Source organism: Heterodontus francisci, unplaced genomic scaffold, assembly GCF_036365525.1.
Source record: "Heterodontus francisci isolate sHetFra1 unplaced genomic scaffold, sHetFra1.hap1 HAP1_SCAFFOLD_830, whole genome shotgun sequence".
Lineage (NCBI taxonomy): Eukaryota > Metazoa > Chordata > Chondrichthyes > Heterodontiformes > Heterodontidae > Heterodontus > Heterodontus francisci.
The window spans coordinates 70357-84349 of NW_027140960.1; positions in this window are offsets into that span (position 1 = coordinate 70357).

A 13993-nucleotide genomic window follows, 5' to 3' on the forward strand; every position below is an offset into this window, starting at 1 on the left:
TCAAAGGGAGGGTGCGGAGGAGATTTACTGGAATGGTCCCAGGGATGAGGGATTTCAGTTAATGTGGAGAGACTGGGAGAAGCTGGGGCTTGTTCTCCTAAGAGCGGAGATGGTTAAGAGGAGATTAAATGGAGGCGTTTAAAATCAGGAAGGGTTTCGGCTCAGTAAGTGAGGAGAAACTGTTTTGAGTGGTGGGAGGGTCGGTTAACCAGAGGTTGGCAGCAGTTTCAGTGCCGCTGAGTCTGCAGCGTGACAGGGGTGGAGACAGAGCAGAGGCTGCAGTGGGGGCTAGCTCCGTGCGACGCCCTCTGTCATCTTGGAGCTGGACTCCTCCACACTCCTTGACAGTGGCGGGAGGCTGTCTGGCAGGTCGGCCAATGCACCTGCCGTCTCGGCCCGTAGGGCCATCAGCATTCCCCCTAGCCTGCGCCCCACTCCCTGTCAGGGTGCCAAACCTTCTTAAAGGCAGTCTGTCCCTCTTGAATGGAAGCTGCATGGAATGATGCTGCTGCAAATTAAAACCTGAACGCTGGGAGGGGGAAGGGCAGAGACAGAGGTACCGCGGGTTCCAGGGCCACCCTCAGAGGGGAATGTGAGAAGGTGCCCAGATTCTGGTCCTGAGAACCTGGCAGCGGCGCCACAAGAAGTCCAATGACCTGAGGCGGGCATTCAAGTTAATCAAGTGCATCTGCTCACTCCATCTCCTACCCACATCTCAACACTGCTCAATGTCCTACCCTACACCCCCCAACACTCACCCAGCAATCCAGCCTCACGCAGGGCTCCTGCCTCCTCCGCGTGTCCCCAGCTATTCATCTACGGGAGGCACATCGCCCACGTGCTGTACTGCGCAGTTGCTGACTTCCCCTCTCTCTCTCCCTGTCCCTCGCAGGGCAAGGAGCCTCGTAACCGACAGGAACCGATCTGAAGCATCCGGGTGGGGAGACGGACAGCCTTCACCTCCTGATCCCTACGGAGGCGATGGCCTCCACCCCACCTCAGGGCACCAGCCGCGATTGAGAGCAACAGCTGCAGCACAGATGGAGAGGCCCTGTCACTTGGTGTGGCGCTGGTGGGCACCAGCTCAGAAACTGGCACTGCGCGTACCCTGCAGTGTAGAATTGGGGCGAGCACAGTGAGCGGGGGTGGGGCTGCAGCCAGGCCTTGATGGGGGGCAGGGGGGTGTGGGCGGGGGGAGAGGGTAAAGGATGATTCATTTGCCAGCTCCCCAATTGGCGAGCTCACTGACTGGTTCTGCTGCCAGGGATTGAGATGGGGACCTCGAGAGGGCAGCACTGACAGGGGGGATTCTCGAACGAGGGGGCACAGTTTCAGAATAAGGGGTCTCACATTTAATTGTTCATTTAAGAGAGCCGGGAGACAGAGAGAGAGAGAGAGAGAGAGAGACAAGGTTACAGATTGAACAGTGAGAATGCTTTCAGGGATGAGGGAGTTCGGTGACATGGGGAGATTGGAGAAGCTGGGTCTGTTCCCCTTGGAGAAGAGAAGGTCGAGTTGAGGTTTGGTAGAGGGGTTCAAAACCAGGAGGGGTCTGGATAGAGTAGATAGGGAGGCACTGTTCCCGTTGGCGAACGTGGGGAGACCCAGAGGGCACCGATTTTGGGCGATTGGCCAACAAACCAATGGCGAGATGCCTGTGCCGAGGCGTTCACAGCGGGTACACTCCAGAGCTCCGGGTTGCAGAGGAAGAGGCCACGTTCCAAGCACAGGAAACCTGGGCAACTAACCGTGAGTAAGAAGGCAGTGACAATTGCCATTTCTCTCTCTCCTCCCTCGCATTCACTCTCTCGCTCTCCCCCCCTCTCTCTCTTTCTCTCTCTCTCCCTGAGTGAGTCTCGATTTATTTCCATCGCTCGGTTCCTCCCTCTCATCATTTGCATCTCCTCCTACCTCCCTCTCCTTGTCCATCTCCTTCTCATGCTCTCTCTCTCTCTCTTTCTCTCTCCGTGTCTCTCTCTCGTTCTGGACGTTCTGTGCCCTCGCCACTCTCAGTGCTTCCTCCAAGTGCTGTTCAACATGGAGGAGTACTGAGTCGTCAGCTGAGGGAGGGCGGTAGGTGGTAATCAGTAGGAGGTTACCTTGCCCATGTTTGACCTGATGCCATGAGACTTCATGGGGTCCGGAGTCGATGTTGAGGACTCCCAGGGCAACTCCCTCCCCACTGTATACCACTGTGCCACCACCTCTGGTGGGTCTGTCCTGCCGGTGGGACAGGACATACCCGGGGAAGGTGATGGCAGTGACTGGGATATTGTCTGTAAGGTATGATTCAGTGAGTATACACTGTGTCAGGCTGTTGCTTGACTAGTCTGTGGGACAGCTCTCCCAACATTAGCACAAATGCCCAGACTCGAGTGATGAGGACTTTGCAGATACGACAGGGCAGTGCGTTCCATTGTCATTTGTCATCAATGTGTAAAAGATTGATAAGGGAGGTAAATGGTGAGAGACTGCGGAGATCTGAGACGCAGAGGGACCTGGGTGTCCCCGTGCACGAATCGCAAAAGGTTAGTTTGCAGGTACAGCACGTAATTAGGAAAGCTAATAGAATGTTATCATTTATCACGAGGGGAATTGAATATAAAAGTAGGGAGGTTATGCTTCAGTTATACAGGGCATTGGTGAGACCACATCTGGAGTACTGTGTACAATACTGCTCTCCTTATTGAAGGAAGGATGTAAATGTGTTAGAGGCTGTTCAGAGAAGGTTTACGAGACTAATACCTGGAATGAGTGGGCTGTCATTTGAGGAAATATTGGACAGGCTCGGCTTGTATCCACTGGAGTTTCGAAGAGTATGAGGCAACTTGATTGAAACATGTAAGATTCTGAGGGGGTCTTGACAGTGTGGATGTGGAAAGGATGTTTCCCCTTGTGGGAGAATCTCGAACTAGGAGTCACCTTAAAAATAAGGAGAAATTTTTTCTCCCAGAGGGTCGTGAGTCTTTGGAATTCTCTTCCTCAAAAGAAGGTGGAAGCAGAGTCTTGGAATATTTTTAAGGCAGAGGTAGATAGATCCTTGATAAACGAGGGGGTGGAAGGTTATCGGGGGTGGGTGGAAATGTGGAGTAATCAGTTCAGCCAAGATCTTATTGAATGGCGGAGCAGGCTCGAAGGGCCGAGTGGCCTACTCCTGCTCCTAATTCCTATGTTTGTATGTTTCCGGTGCTGAGGTCAATGCCTGCTGTTTTATCCGGTTTTATTTGGATTGTCTACAGGGGTTTGATACAATGAGTGTCTTGCTCGGTGACTTGACGGGGGCAGTTAAGATTCAGCCACGTTGCTGTGGGCTTGGGTTCACATGTAGGCCAGACCCGGTAAGGACGGCAGATTTCCTTCCCTGAAGGAGATTCGGGAACCGGATGGGGTTTTTCGGACAATTCGGTAGTTTGATGGTCACCGTGACTGATTGCAGTTTTTTATTCCAGATTTATTAATGAACTGAATTTAAATGTCCCCCCCACCCTCCCCGGAGGCACTGATGGGATTTGAACCCCATGTGCCGTGCAGGCCTCCACCTGCCAGGAATGAGGCACATTGCTTTTGTTATATCAACATTGATTTTGAACTGTTGCTGGAGTGCGGAAATAATTGGTTGAACAAATCAGCTGTGGCTGGAAAAAAATATTTGCGTATGAACAGACGGTGCTTGTGTCGATAAAGGATCATTCCCCGACACATTCAACCCACAATGGATGTTGATCACCGGACAGTGAGGGGATGGCGAAGCGCATTCCAGGGCCTGCTGGGGTGATGCAATCCACGGGGGCCAGGACTGGTTGGACCAGCTGGTCCCATGACTAACTGCCTGTTCCAGGGTTTTTGTGCCACAGAGAGTTTGAACTGGAAAGACGGTTTGCTCCTGGACTGAGAAGATCACTCCTGTCTGCTCCCATCTCTTTCTCACAAGCCTCTGAACCCAATGAAGACACACTGAACACCAAACCATCAAGAGGCCGACTAGGCCCCGCCATTTCCAGCCCAACCGCATCCCCCCCCCACCAACTCCCAACCCCACCCCACCCCCAAACCGTCACCCTACCCTTCCCCCGCTCCCCGTCAATCAGACGGCACGCGGACTCCGAAGAGGAATGAGACACGGACACGAGACTGCGGTCAAAGCAGCGAGTTTTATTCACATGATTCGGGTCAGCAGTGGGGGTCAGGGGTCGCGGGGCCTAGCACAATCAAACGCAGCCTGGATTAAAGTTAGCTTCTGCCGGTGCCTCGGAGGGGGCCTCGAGGCCTGACGTGTCCCCGGATTGTGGATCATACGTACTTGCAGCAGTGGTATCCCCACAGGCAACGCAGCGGTATCTCCTCCATATTCGGACCGCAAAAGTTTACTTGACAGGCCCCGCCAAGCTTGTCACATCCAAACGCAGCACCTGAAACCCAGTGAGGAACATTTCATTAATCAGTGTTACAGTCAGATGGTGGAAAGTGTGGGATTGCAAGGAATTACCTTTCTTCCTCCTGTATTTATCCAGCTTCCCCCCCCCCCCCCCCCGCCCCACATCCCCCACTTAAATCCATCGATACGATTCACCTCAACCACTCCCTGTGGGAGTGAGTCCCACATTCTCACCACTCCCTGGGGAAAGACCTTTCTCCTGAATTCCCCCATTGGATTTATTAGTGACTGTCTTATATTGATGGGACCGCCCCCCAGTTCCGCTCTCGCCCACAAGTGTAAACACCTTTCTCCACGTCTGCCCAATCATCGTCTTCCATATCTTATACATCACCAACGATGTGAATTAATATAGCGCCCTTAACATTGTAAAGTGCGACAGGAGCCCAACCCAAACAAAATCAGTCAACGAGCCACGTCAGGAGGTATTAGCGACCCGCGACCAAAATATCGGTCAAAGGGGTCAGTTTTAGGGAGTGTCTTAAAGGAGGAGAGAGAGAGAGAGAGAGGCGGAGAGGTTTAGGGAGGGAATTCCAGAGATTAGGGAGCCAGTCGGCTGAAGGCACGGCCACCAGGTGGAGCGATGGGAATCGGAGGATGGTCAAGAGGCTGGAATTGGAGGATTGCAGAGATCTCGGAGGGCTGCAGGGACCGGAGCAGATTACCGAGATAGGGAGGGCTGTCGGGACTGGAGGAGGTTACAGAGAAAGGGAGGGCTGTAGGGACTGGAGGAGGTTGCAGTGATAGGGAGGGCTGTAGGGACTTGAGGAGGTTGCAGAGATAGGGAGGGCTGTAGGGGCTGGAGGAGGTTGCAGTGATAGGGAGGGCTGTAGGGGCTGGAGGAGTTTGCAGAGATAGGGAGGGGTGTAGGGGCTGGAGGAGTTTGCAGAGATAGGGAGGGGTGTAGGGGCTGGAGGAGGTTGCAGTGATAGGGAGGGCTGTAGGGACTGGAGGAGGTTGCAGAGATAGGGAGGGCTGTAGGGGCTGGAGGAGGTTGCAGTGATAGGGAGGGCTGTAGGGGCTGGATGTGTTTACAGAGATAGGGAGGGGTGTAGGGGGCTGGAGGAGTTTGCAGAGATAGGGAGGGGTGTAGGGGGCTGCAGGAGGTTACAGAGATAGGGAAGGTTGTAAGGATTGGAGGTGTTTACAGAGATAAGGAGGGTTGTCGGGGCTGGAGGAGGTTGCAGTGACAGGGAGGTTGTATGGACTGGAGGAGTTCACAGAGATAGGGAGGGTTGAATTGACTGGAGGAAGTTACAGAGATAGGGAGGGTTGTCGGAGCTGGAGGAATTCACAGAGATAGGGAGGGTTGTAGGGACTGGAGTAGGTTACAGACATAGGGAGGGTTGTAAGGATTGGAGGAGGTTACATAGATAGGGAGGGATGAATGGACTGGAGGAGTTCACAGAGATAGGGAGGGATGTAGGGGCTGGAGGAGTTCACACAGATAGGGAGGGTTGTAGGGACTGGAGGAGGTCACAGAGATAGGGAGCGTTGTAGGGACTGGAAGAGGTTACAGAGATAGGGAAGGGGTTGAGGGGCTGGAGGTGGTTACAGAGATAGGGAGGGGTTGAGGGGCTGGAGGTGGTTACAGAGATAGGGAGGGGTTGAGGGGCCATGGAGGTATTTGAAAACGAGGATGAGAATTTTAATATCGAGGTGTTACCAGACTGAGAGCCGGTGTAGGTCAGCGAGCACAGGCGGTGACGTGTGAACGGGACTCGGTGTGAGTTTGGACACGGTGGGGGGGGGGGCGTACTGGGGGCAGCGGGAGTTTTGGGATGAGCTGATGTTTACGGAATCTCCTCACGGGGGTTAAATCTGACACCGAGGTTGTGAACAGTCTGGGTTCAGACTGAGACAGTCTCCAGGGAGAGGGACGGAGTCAGTAACTGCGGAACGGAGTTTGTGACGGGGACTGAAGACAATGGTTTCAGTCTTCCCGATATTTATCCGGAGTGAAATTCCAGCTGATCCAATCCTGGATGTTCGGATAAACATGCTGATAATTTAGAGACAGCGGAGGGGTGGAGAGAGTGGTGGTGAGGGAGAGCTGGGTGTCTTTAGTGTACATGTGAAAACTGACACTGTGTTTTCGGATGATTTCACCGAGGGACAGCACGGAGATGAGAAATAGGAGCTGGGTGGTAAGGATAGATCCTCGGGGGACAAACAAAAAGCTGAAGATGTTGGGGATAATTAATCAATTTGAAAAGTTCAAACTGTTGAAAACTGGATAGATTCTTATTAGGAAAAGGTGCAGAGGGTTACAGAACCAAGGTGGGTAGATGGACTTAACATACAAATCAACATGATCTGCTTGTCTGATGGAACAGATTAGACGCGCTGAATGGCCTCCTCCTCTTCCTACAAATGGTTCTGTAGATGAGCGGCGGAGAGACGGACTTACCTCCAAGATCCCGAAGTTCATTGGGTTCTTGAGCAGGGATGGGCTGTACCAGCGCCAGGACACCAAGAACCAAGAGCAGTGTTTTCATCATCTTCTCTGGAGCTGCTCAGAGTCGTAATGAGACGTCTGGAGTGCAGAAGCTCTTTATATGAGTTTGGAGAACATTCCCGAGTTAATAATCACACGGACACACGGTGGGGATTGGATCCACGTTAGGCATGTTCACTAACTGACACAAACAGTAACTGGAATCAAAGATTAAATGTGTCTCCCAAGCTGTTTTTTTATTAATAAACAGAGAGACCAGTCTGAATAATGATTGAACTGGTGAATGTCGAAAGGAATTCTTTACTGTTTTTTACTGTAAGAATCATGGAGCAGGGAAGGAGGCCATTCAGCGCATCGTGTCTGTGCCAGCTCTTTGAACGAGCTGTCCAATTATTCTCACATACCCACTGCAGACGTCTTACACCCCTGGCCAAACTGTTCCAGTACAGCTACAAGACTGACATCTAACCGGCAATGTGAGAAATTGCCCAGGTATGTCCTCTACATAAAAAGCAGAAGAAACAGAATCAATCAAATTACAGCCCTAACAAAAGGGCTGAACTCCAGAGGTGAGGTGAGAGTGACTGCCCTTGAGATCAAGGCAGCATTTGACCGGGTATGGTATCAAGGAGCCCGAGCAAAACTGGAGTCAATGGGAATCAGGGGGAAAACCCTCCACTGGCTGGAGTGATACCGAGCACAAAGGAAGATGGTTGTGGTTGTTGGAGGTCAATCATCTGAGCTCCAGGACATCACTGCAGGAGTTCCTCAGGGTAGTGTCCTCGGCCCAACCATCTTCAGCTGCTTCATCAATGACCTTCCTTCAATCATAAGGTCAGAAGTGGGGATGTTCGCTGATGATTGCACAATGTTCAGCTCCATTCGTGACTCCAGATACTGAAGCAGTCCGTGTAGAAATGCAACAAAGACCTGGACAATATCCAGGCTTGGGCTGATAAGTGGCAAGTAACATTCGCACCACACAAGTGCCAGGCAATGACCATCTCCAACAAGAGAGAATCTAACCATCTCCCCTTGACATTCAATGGCATTGCCATCTCTGAATCCCCCACTATCAACATCCTGGGGGTTACCATTGACTAGAAACTGAACTGGGCCAGCCATATAAATACTGTGACTACAAGAGCAGGTCAGAGGCTGGGAATTCTGCAGTGAGTAACTCACCTCCTGACTCCCCAAAGCCTGCCCACCATCTACAAGGCACAAGTCAGGAGTGTGATGGAATACTCTCCACTTGCCTGGATGGGTGCAGCTCCAACAACACTCAGGAAGCTCGACACCATCCGGGACAAAGCAGCCCGCTTGATTGGCACCCCATCCACAAACATTCACTCCCTCCACCACCGACGCACAGTGACAGCAGTGTGTACCATCTACAAGATGCACTGCAGAAATGCACCAAGGTTCCTTACACAGCACCTTCCAAACCCGCGACCTCCACCAACCAGAAGGACAAGGGCAGCAAATACATGGGAACATCACCACCTGCAAGTTCCCCTCCAAGTCACACACCAAACTGACTTGGAACTGCATCGGCCGTTCCTTCACTGTCAATGGGTCAAAAATCCTGGAACTCCCTTCCTCACCGCACTCTGGGTGTACCTACCCCACATGGACTGCAGCGGTTCAAGAAGGCAGCTCACCACCACCTTCTCAAGGGCTATTAGGGATGGACAATAAATGTTGGCCTGGCCAGTGACACCCACATCCCATGAATGAATATCTAAAAGAATGATGGAACAGGAACCAGTACATGTCAGTGATCTCAGGGGTGATGGTTTGTTCAGACACGGGGGCAGCAGAGTTTTGGATGCACTGAAGTTTACAGAGGGTCGAAGGTGAGAGGTCGAGCTCAGTGCCCTCTGTACGTCCTCAACACAGACATTGTCACGGGGAAACCCTTCACGATTTGGCAATGTATCATCGATAGTGAAATCACAGAGAGCTGTCTGGGACAGAGAACTCAATACTTCCAGAACTGTGATTAGATCAGTGAGCAGGGGGAATACTGGTCTCTGAGATTGTCAGCGGAGGGATTTCCCAACTGTGAGTGAGGGGAATGTCACACAGGAATGTACTCGGAGTGACAGAATCTCAATGGCCATTACCAAGAGTTGTTCAGTAGCATCACTGAGCTGGACCAGTCCTGAAGGACATATCTACCAGACTGGAACTCTAACAGGGGGTGAGAGAACCAACATGAGAGAAAAAACCCACTGGACCTCATTCTCTGTCTCTCTGTCTGTCTGTCTCTCTCTCTCTGTCTCTGTCTCTCTCTCTCAGTTTCTAATCATGTCTCTGTCAATCTCCAATCCCCTCTCTCTCTCTCTCTCTTGAAGTGTCTCTAATCCTGTCTATCTCTCTCTCATGGTCTCTAATCCTGTCTCTCTCAGTCTCTAACCCCTTCTCTCTCTCAGTCTCTCATCCTCTCTCTCTCTCAGTCTCAACTCCAGTCACACTCTCCTTCTCACATTATTCTAATCTGACACCGAGACAAACACACACGGACCGTACAGTAGCAGACAGGAGTGAATCATTCCCTTTTACCCACTGTGTCTATTGTACATGTACAGGAGCTGACACCGAGACACACACACACACACGGACCGTACAGTACCAGACAGGAGTGAATCATTCCCTTTTACCCACTGTGTCTATTGTACATGTACAGGAGCTGACACCGAGACACACACACACACACGGACTGTACAGTACCAGACAGGAGTGAATCATTCCCTTTTACCCACTGTGTCTATTGTACATGTACAGGAGCTGACACCGAGACACACACACACACACGGACCGTACAGTACCAGACAGGAGTGAATCATTCCCTTTTACCCACTGTGTCTATTGTACATGTACAGGAGCTGACACTGAGACACACACACACACACGGACTGTACAGTACCAGACAGGAGTGAATCATTCCCTTTTACCCACTGTGTCTATTTTACATGTACAGGAGCTGACACTGAGACACACACACACACACGGACCGTACAGTACCAGACAGGAGTGAATCATTCCCTTTTACCCACTGTGTCTATTGTACATGTACAGGAGCTGACACCGAGACACACACACACACACGGACCGTACAGTACCAGACAGGAGTGAATCATTCCCTTTTACCCACTGTGTCTATTGTACATGTACAGGAGCTGACACTGAGACACACACACACACACGGACTGTACAGTACCAGACAGGAGTGAATCATTCCCTTTTACCCACTGTGTCTATTTTACATGTACAGGAGCTGACACTGAGACACACACACACACACGGACTGTACAGTACCAGACAGGAGTGAATCATTCCCTTTTACCCACTGTGTCTATTGTACATGTACAGGAGCTGACACTGAGACACACACACACACACGGACTGTACAGTACCAGACAGGAGTGAATCATTCCCTTTTACCCACTGTGTCTATTGTACATGTACAGGAGCTGACACTGAGACACACACACACACACGGACTGTACAGTACCAGACAGGAGTGAATCATTCCCTTTTACCCACTGTGTCTATTGTACATGTACAGGAGCTGACACTGAGACACACACACACACACGGACCGTACAGTACCAGACAGGAGTGAATCATTCCCTTTTACCCACTGTGTCTATTGTACATGTACAGGAGCTGACACTGAGACACACACACACACACACGGACTGTACAGTACCAGACAGGAGTGAATCATTCCCTTTTACCCACTGTGTCTATTGTACATGTACAGGACCTGACACTGAGACACACACACACACACGGACTGTACAGTACCAGACAGGAGTGAATCATTCCCTTTTACCCACTGTGTCTATTGTACATGTACAGGAGCTGACACTGAGACCCACACACACACACGGACTGTACAGTACCAGACAGGAGTGAATCATTCCCTTTTACCCACTGTGTCTATTGTACATGTACAGGAGCTGACACTGAGACACACACACACACACGGACCGTACAGTACCAGACAGGAGTGAATCATTCCCTTTTACCCACTGTGTCTATTGTACATGTACAGGAGCTGACACTGAGACACACACACACACACACGGACTGTACAGTACCAGACAGGAGTGAATCATTCCCTTTTACCCACTGTGTCTATTGTACATGTACAGGAGCTGACACTGAGACACACACACACACACGGACCGTACAGTACCAGACAGGAGTGAATCATTCCCTTTTACCCACTGTGTCTATTGTACATGTACAGGAGCTGACACTGAGACACACACACACACACACGGACTGTACAGTACCAGACAGGAGTGAATCATTCCCTTTTACCCACTGTGTCTATTGTACATGTACAGGATCTGACACTGAGACACACACACACACACACGGACCGTACAGTACCAGACAGGAGTGAATCATTCCCTTTTACCCACTGTGTCTATTGTACATGTGCAGGACCTGACACTGAGACACACACACACACACACGGACTGTGCAGTACCAGACAGGAGTGAATCATTCCCTTTTACCCACTGTGTCTATTGTACATGTACAGGAGCTGACACTGAGACACACACACACACGGACTGTACAGTAACAGACAGGAGTGAATCATTCCCTTTTACCCACTGTGTCTATTGTACATGTACAGGAGCTGACACTGAGACACACACACACACACGGACCGTACAGTACCAGACAGGAGTGAATCATTCCCTTTTACCCACTGTGTCTATTGTACATGTACAGGACCTGACACTGAGACACACACACACACACGGACTGTACAGTACCAGACAGGAGTGAGTCATTCCCTTTTACCCACTGTGTCTATTGTACATGTACAGGAGCTGACACTGAGACACACACACACACACGGACTGTACAGTACCAGACAGGAGTGAATCATTCCCTTTTACCCACTGTGTCTATTGTACATGTACAGGACCTGACACTGAGACACACACACACACACGGACTGTACAGTACCAGACAGGAGTGAATCATTCCCTTTTACCCACTGTGTCTATTGTACATGTACAGGAGCTGACACTGAGACACACACACACACACGGACCGTACAGTACCAGACAGGAGTGAATCATTCCCTTTTACCCACTGTGTCTATTGTACATGTACAGGAGCTGACACTGAGACACACACACACACACGGACCGTACAGTACCAGACCGGAGTGAATCATTCCCTTTTACCCACTGTGTCTATTGTACATGTACAGGAGCTGACACTGAGACACACACACACACGGACCGTACAGTACCAGACAGGAGTGAATCATTCCCTTTTACCCACTGTGTCTATTGTACATGTACAGGAGCTGACACTGAGACACACACACACACACGGACCGTACAGTACCAGACAGGAGTGAATCATTCCCTTTTACCCACTGTGTCTATTGTGCATGTACAGGAACTGACACTGAGACACACACACACACACGGACCGTACAGTACCAGACAGGAGTGAATCATTCCCTTTTACCCACTGTGTCTATTGTACATGTACAGGACCTGACACTGAGACACACACACACACACGGACTGTACAGTACCAGACAGGAGTGAATCATTCCCTTTTACCCACTGTGTCTATTGTACATGTACAGGAGCTGACACTGAGACACACACACACACACGGACCGTACAGTACCAGACAGGAGTGAATCATTCCCTTTTACCCACTGTGTCTATTGTACATGTACAGGAGCTGACACTGAGACACACACACACACACACGGACTGTACAGTACCAGACAGGAGTGAATCATTCCCTTTTACCCACTGTGTCTATTGTACATGTACAGGATCTGACACTGAGACACACACACACACACACGGACCGTACAGTACCAGACAGGAGTGAATCATTCCCTTTTACCCACTGTGTCTATTGTACATGTGCAGGACCTGACACTGAGACACACACACACACACGGACCGTGCAGTACCAGACAGGAGTGAATCATTCCCTTTTACCCACTGTGTCTATTGTACATGTACAGGAGCTGACACTGAGACACCACTTGCGAGAAGCCCCTCTGAACCGGAATGTGTGAATGAGAGAAGAGAATTCAGCAACTGCAGGGTTAAACAGTTCCTGAACTCAAGCTGAATGTAGAGATTTAAATATTGAGAGGAGGGGCAGCCAGGATGGAGGGAGTACACGGTGTATTAGACAGCAGGTACAGAGAGTTAATCATTGTTCCCCCTGCCGGATTTACACTGCAGACTCGAGATACATTTGACTGTTCCAGGAACCTGGCACTAACTGGGATGTCTTACACTGCACTGTTCTGGACAGCTCATGTCACACCATCTCTGCTCAGTCTTATAAAGGCCAGACTGTCTGTCTCCAAATCATTTGTTCCTCATAGCGATGCTTAACAGACTGGCACAGGGGATAATTTTAACCAGGGATAACAGTCGAGTGGAACACCTCATTCCTCCTTTATACACAGCCGGGAGATGAGTGACAGGAAAAGGGCCGGCTTTATTCTGTTCATTATCGACAGGAATTGACTGACGGGGTGTCCCAAAAATTAAAGAGGGCTTAAATATATCAAGATTGTCTTTGTTCATTGTGGAATAGTGCAGGAAAGTGAGGAGGTTATCACCATGCCTCGATAAAACACCAGGTTCAGCCCCAGCTGGACTTTGTGTCCAATTGCGGTCGCCTAACTGCAGGATGTCAAAGGGAGGGTGCGGAGGAGATTTACTGGAGTGGTCCCAGGGATGAGGGATTTCAGTTAATGTGGAGAGACTGGGAGAAGCTGGGGCTTGTTCTCCTTAGAGCGGAGAAGGTTAAGAGGAGATTAAATGGAGGCGTTTAAAATCAGGAAGGGTTTCGGCTCAGTATGTGTCCATGGGTGTTAACCAAATTAGAGTTTAATTTTAACTTTAATAAATTGCAACTTTTCTTCTTTAAACCTGAGAAAGTTGATTTGTGCTTCTTTCTTTGCCTTATAATTGGAAAGCTGTGAACAAGGATTCAGCAAGTGGGAGCTAAAAACACGGTCTGTTTAAAATTAATCCCTGTTACAGTCTGACCAGGTGAAGGCTGAAAGGGAA